Genomic DNA, 15,302 nt, shown 5'->3' with positions numbered 1-15,302 from the left:
AATTAGATGAAACGAGCACTGACCTTTGCTGCTGATGGGAATTAGAATCAGCATCTCAGAGCACTTCTTGTTTCACATTGTTCTTCTTTGGACAATATTACAGAAACGACAAGAAATAGGACTGGGTATTGATGGAAATGGCTCTCACGGATGGGAGTCCTTTGACACAGTAATTCCAAGGTTTTCTAATTTGAAAGTGGCTGAATTGTATTTTTTTAAACTAAATAGTATTTTTATAAACATCTCGAGAGGAGACATATCCAACAAATGCCTAAAATTGATCTACAAAATTTCACTGTCTCAGGGATCCAATTACATGGAAATTCAGGTCATCTAATTATGCACATGAAGAAGACAATTAATTGGTCAGGGGTCTAATAGCTTTAGACAGAAATACCAGACAAGTCTGAGAATTGTCAGCATCGTACAGAAGCCACAAATTGGGCTGTCAAAAGCCAGTCCCCTTCAATAATTATCCTGTATACACTAAACACAACAGGATCTACAGGAAGCAGAAATCTCTTGAAAAAAAGAAAAAAAATGCTAACAGGGTCAGGCAAGAACTCCAAGTAAGCTATTGGCATGAACAGAAACTGCCAAGGGATTTTAGAATTAAGGTCAGTCAGAAGCTGAACCTGACAAGTCCCCAAGAAACTGGCCAAAGACCAGAATATCTGACACTCTGTGGCCAGTCGAGTGTGCAGGGTCTTGCTAATCCCCGTCCATGAGGCTCATAGCTCCTGCTTTGCACCCTAGTCTACCACATGGAACACCATCCCCCCTCACACTCACAGGATGTTCTCCTCCCCTGCACACACAGACAATAACCAGCCTTGGCAAGGAAAATGGCAGAAAAATGGTCATGTTGGCAAGATGGTTGTTTCCTTAGCCTCCCTTTCTGACTCTTGATCTTCATGAGTGTTTTTCCACTCTTGGGTTCCAAGACCCCATTGCTTTCTGAGTCTTCTCCCAAGAAAAGCAAGCACTGGTCTATATCACCATTATCCTTTGATAGAAATTCACTCATTGGTATGAGAAGAGCTGTAAACCGTCCTTCTCCATACTCGACACGCCTTTCTTTGTGAAGGACGCTTTATCCCATGGGATGGTCATCTACGGGCCATCAGAGATATCTAGAAGGGCCACAAGTGAAGAAGTGGATCTCCTGCTGGGAAAGGCAGGCATTGGGAAAAGGGGCACCATGCAGAATGGTCTGCCAGGTGAGGCATGGACTCTAACAGGCATAGGAAGGAGTGGGGAGATGGATGGGTAGGGGTAGTGATAGGGAACCAAGGTTATGCAGTGTAAACTAATGTGGGTTGGAATACTATTTCTAATACTTGCTAAAATCTAATGAGTAAGGGAAGTCTTGTGCTGGTCCCTAAATTCATCTTGTACCTAGAGTTGTCCTAAAAATAAATATTTTAGTTATTTTAGGCTATCCAAAGGAATAATTTCCCTGTTGACACTTTGCACTGACCTCAAACATTGACCATGACCTCAGTGGATTCTCTCCCCTCATCTATGTTTTTACTGTTCTGTATTCCTCTCTCTGATTCACCACTGTGATCACTGTTACCACCACCTCCACGTTATGGTGATTGCTGGACAGGCAACCCATAGCCTCATGGCCCGGAATTTCTGCCACATAAACCATCCGGTGGCCGGAAGACTTAGGAGGCAGGGCGTAGTTGCTTTAGAAGCCATCCGGTATGAGGATTCGGGAGAGGACTGCTGAGATGTCAGTAAGTGTGAGAGCAGAACGCCCTCAGAGTTGGGCTCGGAGCAGTGGTTACAGAATGGGAACGATAATAAAAGGTGCTATTGTTCAAAGTATTTGCTACCCTCCCTGGGAAAGCATTCTCTCCCCTGCCGCACTGCCTAGCCATGCAACTCGCAGCAGCCGATGAAGGGAGTGGTAGTTGTTGGTGTCACTTCTGAGAAGTCCTAGGGGTGAGCATGTCACAGTCCATGTGTTCCCTCTGCTCCATGTGCCACAATGACTGTATTGAGCCACAAGAGAGACTACTCCATCGGCATGGGTCCCAGGGCACAGACCGCAGGAAGTAGAGCTACACAGTAGATTCATCTGTCTGTCTGTCTATCTTTCTATCATCCATCTATCTATCTATCTATCTATCTATCTATCTATCTATCTATCTATCTATCTATCTATCTATCATCTATCTATCTATCATCTATCTTTCTTTATTTCTATCTATCTTCTACCTAATTATCAATGAATAAGCTTTTGTTATTGTAAGCCACTATGATTTTGGGTCTGTCATCTTGCCTCAAGCTAACCTAACCTATTCTACTATGATAAGAGAATGGCAGGAACAGGGTAACTCTAGCCACTGATGAATGATTGTGTGTGTGTGTGTGTGTGTGTGTGTGTGTGTGTGTACACATATGTGAGGTAGAACGATGCACAGGAAACAAGGTCAACAGTAACAAAGATGACAAATAATCAAACAAAAAGAGATAAACTAAAAATATGATTTGGTTTGGCTGTAACAGTGATACTGATTATAGTCATTGTTGTGAACTGCTTACCATTTGAGACTAATTTGTATGCAGCATGATAAAAACTATGCATAGCATTAAGACATGCACCTGATTAACTCTGTTGCAGGCTTTGTTTGATTACAACAATAACCTCTTTATGTGTATATTCAATCTTTGTAATTTGTTGTTCGTGTAGCAATTTAAAATAATCTGTGAAAACATCCCCATTAAAAGGGTCAAATTAGGAAACATGCTGTAGGTGAGCATATAGAACAAAAGGAAGACGTGTCCCTACAAAGAAAACTGGGAATCTGAGTAAATGAGTAGGACCAGTCTGACCCCAGCCCGAACCATGTAAACATGTATTTATGGTATTATGTTTCTTCTACAACAGGCCTCCCACCCTTCTAGTGAATCTCATCCATACTCATAGCTTTGACTACCAGCAGTCGATCAATATCTTCAAAAATTTTACCTCCAGCCCATACAGAATGCCAACTTCCTGTTCATCTTTTCCACTTGGGTGTCTCCAAGGTACCCCAACCTCAACATACTCCAGATCTCAGTCACCGTCTTCCTCATAGGTTGGTTCTCCCACTCCCTTTCTCTTTCCTACTCTTGACTACTCTTTAACTACTGTTGACTTTACCCTCTAAATATATTCATCCTAATTCCTTATTTAGAGCCATGCTTGTGCAACCCTAGTCCAAGTTATCATCATCCCCAGTCTGAAAGAGCCCAACTCGTCTCCCACATCTATGGTGCCTCCTCCAATCTATTATCCTCATTGCACTTAGGGTGATTTGTATCAAGGTACAGATTTTACCGCATTGTTTAAAATCCTTAAGTAGTTTCCATTGATCTTAGGATGGAGACCAAAATGTTTAATGTGCCATGAATCTCCCTGCAGTGGATATCTGCTACCTCTCCCACCCAACCCCCTCTTTCAGAAATGCCTCTCCCCAATGCGGTGGGTTTCTGATCACTTAGCTCCATCTTCCCTACAGAGGAAGAGCATGAGACCCCATCTGGCACATCCGAGTACTCCAGTGATTGGCTCAGAATTGGGCATTATTCCCACAATAGGGGTCAGTGAGAGCCTTAGTTTAGCAATTAATATGAATCCTAGGAGAAGGAGGGTCTTCCACCTTCTGAGATAAGAGCTTCTAAGTCTACCTCTAGGGTTGACCTTTCCTACCATGTGGAGAAAGCCTGCCTGAGAATGTAGCTCCTGCAGAAGACAAGTGAGTCAGGAGATGAAGAAGAGACAAGTGAGTGGTAGTGTTTGTTTGGGTCAGTGCTGGAAGCCAGTGCCCGACCTTGGACTTCCCAGTCACGTGAGCCCGTCTACTCCTTTTTGATTTCAGCTCATTTAAATTGAGTTGACATCACAACTAAGAGTGCCTCATGAGAGGGAATCTTACTCTTACCTTAGTCTTGGTTCTACAGCCATACCCCATCCTTCTCTCACACCAAGTTGGTTTCTTGGCTTAGACATCACTTCTGTGGGGAAGTGCTTCTTAATCCTCCAAACACGGTAAGGCATCTTGATTACGTTTGCTCATTCTCCTCGTCTCCATTTCGAATGATATGTTAATTGATGCATTTATGTCTCCAATAACATGATTCTTCTCCGTCTCCCCCCACGTGACTCTAAGCTGCATGAGGGCACGTTGTGATGCCCCCCACCAGGCTTGGTGCCTTGTACAGTGCCTGACAAAATATTTTTGTTGACTGAATGAACAGAGACTAACTCGGTGTGAGGCACTGTGCTAAGTGCTTTTGTGCACATTACCTCATTGAAACCTCCTCACAATCTGGCAGCAAATGCTCTGTGATCCATTTACCAATGTGGACACTAAAGCGCGGATATATTAACAAACACTGTCAAATGAATATAAAGAGAGAGAGAGACCCAGGACACAAAATGAGGTCTTGTTCCAGATGCAGAGATCCTCTTCTCATGCCACTCTTGAGGGGCCTCCTGTCTATGTACAGTCTCCCCTTTCCCTACCAAATGCTTATCGTGACTCCAGTCCCTACAGTATTTTACTCTCTTCTACCTTTTATTTAAATTGGTGGTTCATTAGGTTTCACATGTTCTGGGAACACTTGAAATATACCCCTTTCACTCCGACAAAGCCTTCACGATCCAGAAGAAAAAACTTTTTTTCTTTTCCTTTTCTTTTCTTTTCTTTTCTTTTTTCTTTTCTTTTCTTTTCTTTTCTTTTTTTTCTTTTCTTTTCTTTCCTTTTCTTTCTTTTCTTTTCTTTTCTTTTCTTCTTTTCTTTTCTTTTCTTTTTTCTTTTCTTTTCTTTTCTTCCCTTCCTTCCTTCCTTCCTTCCTTCCTTCCTTCCTTCCTTCCTTCTTTCTTTCTTTCTTTCTTTCTTTCTTTCTTTCTTTCTTTCTTTCTTTCTTTCTTTCTTTCTTTCTTTCTTTCTTTCTTTCTTTCTTTCTTTCTTTCTTTCTTTCTTTTTCTCTTTCCTTCCTTCCTTCCTTCCTTCCTTCCTTCCTTCCTTATGAGCAGTGGCTCTGGTTTGGTGGTGGAGGGGAAGGGTCTGTCTTGAGATTCTCTGTATCTTTCTATATTGGTCAGTGACTTTCCTGTCTGCTCCTAAAACCATCTGGTAGAAGAGAGGAGGAGAGAGAATGTGTGAGGGGAAGAGAAGGGAGAGACCATCTATGCCATCGAGTTAGAATCACTCCAAAGCCCTTCCCTACTCACGATGCCTCTAGGGATCCAGCATTTGGTCATTTGCACATTGTAATGACCTGACAACAACATGCACTTTTGTGGCAGAAGAAGTTCAAACGATGCTAGAATGTTCTGTAGACATTTAGAATCTGCTCGGTACACGGTACTCAGCACTATAACAATAAATGTTTAGATTAAGTGCCCAGGCTCAAAAAAGGCTGCATAAAAGGAATAATTCCAAAGATTTCTGGATCTGCTGGACTGGCCCACAGTAGTGCTATTCAAAGAAACCAGCTTCCAAAGTTTTTGTTAGAGATGAGGAACTTTCACCTGAAGGTAGATCAATGAACCGTCTCTTTCACTGAGGCGATCTTGCCACAAAGAAAATGCCAGCTGAACATGCTCGATGCCGGTGTAAGCTTCTTCTGATCTCCTGTGGGTGACAAGCTCACCAACCAGCCTTGGGCTCTACTTTTGAGCAGCCACGGCCTTGAGTGGTTTGCAATGCTGGCTGAATACTAGAAGCACCTGGGAGGCTTTATGATATGCTTTGTAATAGGCTTTACAATAATGCCCTAATCCCAGGACAGTGAGTTTGGGGTGGCATCTGGTATGTTTTAGTACTTCCCTGGGCGATTCTAGTACACAGTCAGGATCAAGAACTCCCGGCCTTCCTTGCTGCAGGACTGCAAGACTCTAGTGCTGACCTTTGGTGAAGTCTTGAGAGCTAAGCAGAGTTGACACGGGTTGGGGAGCTTGTCCTTTGAAGCACTTCTTGCTTCTTGGATCTTTCATGAGCTAGTTGGGGGAAGGAAAGAGAACGGAACAGTTCCCAAGAGATAGGTGACATGCACGGCGGGAAAGGAACACCCACAGGCTGTTCGGAACCTCAGGCTTTCAGAAATCTGAGCTGAACGAGAGAATTGGAGGAGGGGACACTCTCCCACGGCACAAGGCAGAAGGACACAGAGGAGGCAGCTGAAGGACAAAACACAACAAAACAAAAGCCATAACGGCCTCATGTTCTCACCATCTCCTCCGACAGTGGTTTTCTGGGGTGGATGAAGCCATCGGTGACATCGAAAGAAGGAAAAGGGAGGATCTAAGGACTCGAGGACTCTAAATACAGCAGTCTGGAGAAGAGGGAGAACCTGTTGCTTATTGAAAACACCTCAGGCCACCGTTGAGCCTGGGAACTGTGTCACTCAGGGTGACTGAGCACACAGGGCAGACCCCCAGTTCAGGCCACCATCACCGGAGCAACACAGGCTCACCACGTGCCTACCCGTACTCTACTCACCCACTAAACGAGGACGGAACTCAAAGACAAACCTCAGAAACGCGTTTGGTGCCGGCTGGGCCTCTGCTTAATTGTGACAGCCACTCAGAGCCTGCGTTCCAGAAAACCTCATTTTGGAGGCCAAACTGATCTCCTCGGCAGCCCTATGTGGCTCACAGTCATTGCCAGGCTGCCTTCACAGAAAACATCCTCAAAGAGAGTGTCCTAGCATTCCTGTCCTTTGCATACTCATCTGCTAGCTCATTAAGAGTATCCTTAAGCACCGGGTACATTAATATGGGCAGCATCGCAAAATGGGAAAGGTATAGGCTTTAGACACCAGCCCTTCAACTTGGTTATGGGACCGACCGTGGGTAAATTAATTCACTTCCTTGAATCTTGGGTTCCTTGTATATACAGGGTATAATAATCTCTATCTTTTAAAGATTGCCATAAAGATTAAATGTGAGGGGGGCCTGGGTGGCTCAGTCGGTTAAATGTCCAGCTCTTGATTTTGGCTCAGGTCATGATCTCAGGGTCCTGGGATCGAGCCCCATGTTGGGCTCTGCCCTCGGCAGGGAATCTGCTTGAAGATGCTTTCTCTCTCCCTCTCCCCCTCTGCCCCTCCCCTGGTTCACACTCGCATGCTCTCTCTCTCTCTCTCTCAAATAAATAAATTTTTTTTAAATAAAGATTAAATGTGAGCTAAAGCCAGCTAGTGAGCAAGCTGCATTTAGGAGGATGCAAGTGGGAGCAGCGTTACCTTTTGTCAACATTCCTCTTCCAATCCGGTCTGCTGAAACTCCCTTTCCCTCTACTCAGTAATGGTTCGGGCACATTCTTGTCACTTCCTGGCATGGAGAAACAGGCTCATCTTCAGTCCAGTCCACTTCTTACATCAAAACTTCAATTTCTCATGCAAGCTTGAAACACTGGGCCTCCTCTGGACCAGGTCTGCCCGGTCTTTAGAAACATGTCCTGCCCCCTTCCCCAGGGCTCTGTGGCTTCTGGATTCTTCAGGACTGTGACCGGGGAGAAGATGGGAAAGGGGAGGATCTAGCTTTGGGGCTTTATGCTAGGCGGACACTCAGTGCTGGTGTTGTCTATTGTGGGTGCTTTGTAGTCTCTCCAGGGGACCGAAGAAAGTGCACGAAAACAAGATGAGTGGCATATGCAAACTCTAAATGACCGGTGTCTGGATTTAAGCAAAGTGTGTGGTACAGGTTTCTGTGGACTTAGGAAGAACGTTCACCCGCTCTTTACAGAAAAAGTTCTAATGAAATATTCTGGATGTACATTGCTCTCTATTTGACAGCTCCCTTCACCATAACATACATATTGGTTCCCTTGTCTCTCTCTCTCTCTTTTTTAATTGTGGTAAGACTTCCTGTCTCCATGAATCCGACTGCTTCTAGGTACCTCATGTGAGTAGAATCCTACAATAACTGTCCTTTTGTGTCTGGTTTATTTGTTCACTTAGCAATGTTTGTAAGGTTAACCCATGTTGTAATATGTATGAGCATTCTCTTCCTTTCTAAGGCTGAATAATGTTCTGTTGTATGTATATACCACATTTTGTTGATGAATTCACGTTTCGATGGGCATCTGGGTCATTTCCAATTTCCTTGTCTCTTAAATGCCATTTTAGATAAAGTCTTTGCCATAAGTAATCATCAGCGGCTGGAGATACTATCAGTGGAGGATTCCTCTTTCTCTGGCCCATACTTCTCCCTTCTACACGTTGGATAAGCATTGGGCAGCAGGTAGACCCCTGTTCACTGAGAACTGCTTACCCTCAGGGGAGGTCCCTGATGACCCATGCTTCTTCTCAGCATATCTGCTCCCCTTCCTCCACTCCCTCAGCATATCTGCTCCCCTTCCTCCACTCCCTCAGCATATCTGCTCCCCTTCCTCCACTCCCTCAGCATATCTGCTCCCCTTCCTCCACTCCAACTCCCAGATGGACCCTTGACCTGACTTGGGCCCATCAAGACTGAAATGTGCAGACATTGGTCCCGCCCAGCAGGAAGGTACACAAACACCTGCCGTGATGCTGTCCATTCTGACGGACGGTGATCCTGGGGTACCTTCGGCTGTGTTCAGCTCCCCATAGCAATTCTCAGGCTTTTCTTGGTTCAGTCTAGCCTGGAGAGATTTCTTTACTTGCAGCCAGATCACTTGACTAATGTCTTCTGTGTTCTCTTCCTACTTTTCCTTTCTCCTACTTTTCCTTCCTGTTTTTCTTCTCAGATTTCTCTTCCACTGGCCAGGGAGTTTTGCCCAGGGCTGTTTTAGCCAATATCCCTTAGGGCTAAAGGGATTGTAAACTCCAAGCTCTCGACTTTTTAAATTCAGCTGAGTGCTGTTTTCTACCCTGGCTCCCATCTGAGCCCTGCGTAATTTAAGAGGACTGTCTGGCCTCCAAGGCCAGGAGACACAGTACATCCACTCAGGCATTTATAGTGGAAAATACTCAAGGCTCTCAGCTGGTGGTATATAAAATCCTGGAGCAAATGTCAACAGACTGGGTGCGTGATCAGCTTTCAAAAACCATAATTTTCTCTCACCTTTTCAGCAAGTTATGCCCCTGAAGCTCATACTTTAGCTAGACCAGCAGAACATGTGTGACATAATTCACGCCTTAATTGGCTGGACATGGTGGACCCTAAAAGGTGTCTGTAGAGTTCATTCTTTTTTCTGTTGGTTGGATTTCACAGTTCAACTGCTTCTGTAATTTCGGTTTTTATGCGAGATTTCTCTTTCCCTTCAGTTCTTCTCAATGGTTTAGTAGTTTAAGGCTTTCTTTCTTTCTCTCTCTCTCCCTCCCTCCCTGCCTTCCTCCTTCCCTCCCTACTTCCTTCCTTCTTTAATTCCTGGGAAAGATGGATCAAAACAAGGACTGACTCTCAGAACTGCCACTTTGGGACCTGAAATTCTGGTGGATCCCTGGGCAGGGATCTTCCCTGGGCATTTTCTGTGAGTGATACCATGATCTCAGCCACCAGCCTCTTTCTCTGCCGACTTTACTTTACTGCTCTTTGCACAAAATGCATCGAACAGCCAAGCATTAAATCCCCCATTTCCATTCGTCCATAGTGCTCTCCTTAATTGGGATGCTGTATTTGCTAAGGCTGGAGGGATAAAGATCTGCTTGTTAATAATAATGGCGATGCTTCCACTGATTGATCATGTGCCTGTGCCCATAACAGGGCAAGGTTTTAGACTTAAAGCTTCTAACTTTTTTTTTTTAAGATTTCATTTATGTATTTGAGAGAGCAAGCAAGTAAGAGCACACTATAGCTGGCGGAGGGGCAGAGGGAGAGGGAGAAGCAGACTCCCCGCTGAGCAGAGAGCCTGACGTGGGGCTTGATCCCAGGACCCCAAGATCATGACCTGAGCCAAAGGCAGACACTCAAACTGACTGAGCCACTCGGGGAACCCCCAGAGCTTCTAACTTTTAAAAAATATAGGTATGTCATGAGGTGTGACTGACAAAGACTGGCCTTTTAAAAAACATCTTTCAGGGATGCCCGGGCGGCTCTGTCAGTTGCGCTCCCGACTCTTGATTTCCGCTCAGGTCACGACCTTAGGGTAGAGGGATCAAACCCCACATCTGGCTCTGCGCTCAGCACGGAGTCTGCTTGCAATTCGCTCACTTGCTCTCCCCCTGCACCCGTCCCCCCACCCCCCACTCTCCAGCACACTCTCTAAATAAATAAATAAATAAAATCTTAAAAAAAGATCTTTGAACTCCCACACCAAAAGGTCCAAGGAGGGGGTACGTTCACTCGTCATCACGTGCGCGGTGGGTCCTGGGACTTCCTGTGCTCTTGGTCCCCCACTATTTGCCCACGCGCCATCCTTGAGCTGTGTCTACAGAGTCTGTGAGCTGAGACCGAACGACATCACAGGCGCGGCTCCTGCAGGGCGGCCGTCGGCCCACAGCCCGGCGTCTGACGGCACACGGGTCCCAGCTGACAGTCCCTGTTCTGTAAGCCTATCCCGGTAGTCGCTCCAAGTGGAAATTTAGACATTTCCCTGTCATAAAACAATTGATCACAGGAAGGAATTAAATTCAGTGCGTTACTGAGCTCTCACCATAGCAAGGTTAGAAAAAAATCCCCATTCTATTTGGAAACAAACACCAATTTCTGTCGAAATTCAAAGTGACTCTCCATTCATACACTTGGGAGTCAGGTGAGCGGACTCTCAAGAAGAAAATGCGACTCACCTTCGATGAGTGTGGCGTTTGCCATGAGGATGCCCTTCATGCGGATCTGCCAGGATCGTCAAGCACGGGACAGAACTGCTCAGGCAGCTGTCTCTGCCAATCCCCACCGGGCCTTCCAAGCCTCCAGCACCTGCCCCATGCCAGCCCAATGGCTCATTCTCTGACTGATCTCCTTGCCCTTTCTGGTGACCTTAAAACTCTCCCTTCCAGTTGGTTTCTGTTGACATGCAGCCCTCTGCCGCCTTCTTCAGTGCCTCTGCTTTATGACTTCCTCACATTAGGACAGCATTCTCCACGTTTCTGTCCCAGGCTTCTGGGACTTCTTTGGACACACTCTCTCCTCTGGCTAGCACATAGGTGTCCCCCACCCCAGCCTCAGCAGCATCCCTGCCCGGGGTTACCGTTGGCCTCCGCCCTGAGGGTCAGGGCCCTACTTCCCCAGCCCTTGCTCCTGACTTTCCCAGTGTCTACCTTCACCTGCTTTGGAATTCCTTTGCGCTGCCTTCCTGCTGTCTTGCTGGACATTTGTCTTCCATTGGTCCGGGGGCTGACGAGCATTCCTTAGGGCCCTGTTTTCTTGTTGCACTGGACTTTATTCCAGAGCGGGCATGTGGGTGTCTCCCACTATGTGCATCTAATTCCAAATCATAACTCCTCCTGGTTCCTCTCCCAGCCATGACTGAAAGGTGATATTCACTATTAGACACTACACTCTTGCTGGACATTGTAATCTCCATAATGCCTGGCGCACTGTCTCGCATGGAGTAGATTCTCCATAAATAGTTCTACTTACTGAAGTAAATAAAATTGAATTAAAGAGAGTGTTTACCACCTCAGGATAACACTAGGTAAGGGGTATCGAAGATTCCAGAAAAAAAGAGAAAAGAGTGGGAAATTTAAATTTACTGTATTGGTAAGAAACTATCACTTAAATGTCTGTGGAGGTTTGTTTATATAGTGTGGAGAAGTTTTGGGGCCTGTGTTTACCATGTTCAGATGTGAGGATAAAGAGAGTCTCTTGGGTGGGTATTCTTTCCTCACCTCGGAAAATTTGCCTTTAAACCTAAAATAAGTATGACTACAAGATTAAATTATTAACTCTAACAGTGTCCCCAGTTTTCCTCTGCAGGAGTCTTCTGGCAAGTTAGCGATCAACATTTTATACCACACAGGGTAGTGATTAGAATCTCGCCTTGTTTTCTCGCCCCCGTCTCCTCGGGGAGTCTGATTTGCCATCATTATCCGCATGATCACTGAGACGCGATGGTGACTATCTCCTGTTTGTGGACAGCCGCAGGGGGCTGAACCAGGATATATCCCCAGACAGGCCAGTAATTTGGCAGCCTTTAAAACTGATATTCTCTAAACATTTAATAAAGGTAAGGATAAACCGATTTTCTATTAACATATATTTTATCCCCCCAAAATTCACTTACTAAATCATTTCCCCCAGGCAGGGACAGAGTCAATGTTGTGAAAACAATTCTGTAAAAAACACTTTTCTATAGTTCTCTTTTCAGCTTTCATTGTGATTTCCTGAAGCAGATGTGCTTTCCTTGGGAGACATATTAAAGATGTGAAATGTGTATAAAAATAAACCATTTGTTTTTGCTAAATAGTTCCATGTCAGGCATGATACAGTTTTCAGATGTTGCTGATTCTGAGGGATGATCTCAGGCAACTGTTAATGGGCTGGTTCGGGGTTTTTAGCTGTATTATGCAATTTGCAAAAATGCTCAATGGAGACACCTATGCCCTGGTGAGGAATACTATTCTTTAAACCTCCTTCAAGGACACTGCCTAGATCAGCAGCAGTGGAACCAATTTACAATTCCCGGTTATGTGGGATGTCATGTGCTGAAGCCTGAATTAACTGGCCCCATACATCCAATCTATTTTGATGGTGCTTTAGCATCATGATAGGTCGGCACCCTCCGCAGCCACCCTGCCTCTTGAATCTGGCTCTAACTCCATCATGAGGCTCATGTCTGCATTCTGTCCTCCTTCTGGCGTGAGATTGTTTTCCTTTCTATTCAGACTTTGTCTTTTCCTCTCCACAATTAATAATGCTTCCCTTAAGCTCTTAAGATATTTCAGCAATTTGGTCACAGAAATTCTCTTCTGTGGCAGACTCATGAAAGGTCTCTGCCCAGTCCCTGGTTCGAAGTTGCCCCACCCGCACCTGCTTCTGGCCAGAACTAACTAAACGGAGGACCGTGGCCACGTAGTTCAAGGAGACCCACAGGGAGGTTGGATGAGCCGATAGGATTCTCTCTCAGAGGCATTTGCAATTGCGAGAGACTGAGTCAGCTGATGACAGCAAGCACTCATGAAAGACCAGGTGACGTCAGGACTGCTGTCCCCATGTGCGGTCGCAGGAAGCAGGGGAAGCCAGAGGAGGAAAGAAGAAAGGGAGCTGGAGAGAAGGGAGGGGAGAAATCACGAGACTCCTGAGGACACGGAACCTTCAGTCTGTCCTTGTCTGGCCCAAAGGTGCTTCATCTTTCTTTGGTCCTGAGAAATACTACTTTTAAAGTAATGTCCCCTTTTACTTAAATTACCATGAGGTAATCTGTTTCTTTCAACAAAACAGACTTTAACCAAAGCCCCTTTCTTCTTTCTGCTGCCCTGGCTGCCTGAGTGTCTTCTGGGCTCAGCCTTCCTTCTTTCTTTCCAACACCTTCTCCAGGGGAGGCAGCAGATCGGCCTCCTAGCGGACAATGACGGTGACTGAGAGTCACTTGCCCACTTTATTAATCAAGGTCATTAGTGAGAACTGCCTCAATAGAAAGTCCCCTAAAACTTAGTAGCTCATCTCACCAAAAGCATATTTCTCATTCCCATAAAGTCTGGTGTGGGTTAGGAGGCCCTCCTCCACCCAGGAGTAACGTCATCTGGAACAAGGGACCTCTGTGGTTGCCCATGTAGGAACAGAGCGGCAGAGAGAAGGCAGAAGAACTCCTGATGAATGGCCTTGGGCTGGGATTGACAGATACCACTGTGGCTTCTACTCAGAGCCCATTGTCCAGAGCCCACGTTCACTGTGTGGACATCTGGGAAGCAGAAGGGAGCGCACAGACCGCGGGGTGACTATGGCTGCTTACAGCACACCCGTGTTTGCCCCCCGCATCTGGTGGCTTGAGCGGATGCTCTCGAGGAGACAGCAGGGAGGCTGCGAGGCCCAGTCGGGAAGAGCATGGGCTCTGGGGGAGCCAGGCCACAGACGGGCTCCGGCTGGGGGAAGCTGGAGTGCCCGCATCGCGAGGACGCCCCCAGGTCACGCTGCTCCTGCCCACCTCCCAGTCACGCCCTGAGCACAAACCTTGTGCAGGCTCTGCAGTAAAGGAAAGACTATGAACGAGCGTGACTTAAAAAAAGAAAAAAAAATTTAACAGACCTTAAACTTTGAAGTGGTTGCTGATCAGAGGGCAGTCCAGCAAATGACTGAGAGCTTGAGGGCTCTTGCGTCAGAACCTCTGGTTGAAGTCCCCGCTCTGCCATGTGTTTGCCAGCCATGCGACCTCAGGCAAGTTATTTAACCTCTTGCGTCTCAGTTTGATCATTTGTAGAATAAGAAGAACAGGGCTTCCCTCCCTGACGTGTTGTCAGGATACAGGGGGCTGATACATACAACATGCTTAGAGGAACGCCTGACACATGGCACCTGTTACGCGTTATCATTATCATTTCACGCAGGCATGTTGGGGGGCCGTACAATTATTCCAGTTATGCTACTTTGGCATGAAGCACCTTGGGAAATCCCTCCAAGCAGTTCTTTCAAATCCAAGCCGTGACCGGATAAAATCAGTGTCTCACAACTGCTCTTGGACTGATGAGCTGAAGCCGTCATGCATTTATTGGACAACTGTCCTCCTTACGCTCCAGACTCCTGCCTAACAGAACTACTTCCGGTTCCTTCAGTGCTCAGCCTTCTGCTCTGCCCACCTCTGCGCATGTGCACCTGTCTGCTGACTCTTCCCCAGGGGCTATGCAAAAATGGGCCTTGCCCAGGTCTCGGCTCAGCCTGTCTTCTTCTGCCTCCATTCCATTCTCTTTCATCCTCACAAAGGCTTGGCTTCTTCAACTCTCCCTTTCCTTTGGACCATCAATTTCCCTTGACTACTTACTGTTTTCTATTAACATTAAAATATTTTGTGATATTTCCTGTCTTAAGAAAAAACCAACAACATCTTTTCTGTACCAAATGTCCCCCTCTAGCTATCACTTCATTTCTCTGCTCTTCTTTGTTGCAAAAATTCTCACCAAATTGTCTACATTTAGTGCGTCCACTTCCTTTCCTCCCTTTTTCCCGTTCTAGTCAAGCTTTTGCCCCCACCCCCTCACCACAGTTTCAAAGACCACCAAAGACCTCCATGTTGCTAACTCCAATGGTCAATCCCCATCGTAGGGACATGAAACTCAATGGATAAATTCCCTCCTTTCAGAAACACTTTCTTTGCTCGGTTTCTAGGTCATGCTCTTTTGGTTTTTACTCATTTCCAAGTTCCTTAGTTGAAATCCGCTTTTCTTCCCAAGCTACAGGTATGGCTGGGTGGGCTGGGGCTCAGTCCTCTGGTCTCTCTTTGTCT

The 15,302-nt window shown here is 46.0% G+C and overlaps 1 long non-coding RNA gene across 1 annotated transcript in view; it reads right to left on the bottom strand.

Annotated features, from left to right (window-relative positions):
* The window catches only part of LOC113915176, a 68,393-nt gene extending 54,248 nt beyond the window's left edge, over positions 1 to 14,145 (bottom strand). The window contains exon 1 of the long non-coding RNA XR_003517600.1: positions 14,111 to 14,145. This is a non-coding gene — a long non-coding RNA (uncharacterized LOC113915176). The remainder of the gene's footprint in view (positions 1 to 14,110) is intronic.
* Between the last annotated feature and the right edge of the window lie 1,157 nt (positions 14,146 to 15,302).

Source organism: Zalophus californianus, chromosome 11 (genome assembly GCF_009762305.2).
Source record: "Zalophus californianus isolate mZalCal1 chromosome 11, mZalCal1.pri.v2, whole genome shotgun sequence".
In the NCBI taxonomy this organism is placed as follows: Eukaryota; Metazoa; Chordata; class Mammalia; order Carnivora; family Otariidae; genus Zalophus; species Zalophus californianus.
The sequence above is the reverse complement of the archived record's forward strand: the minus strand, read 5'-3'. Positions and strand labels throughout refer to the sequence as shown.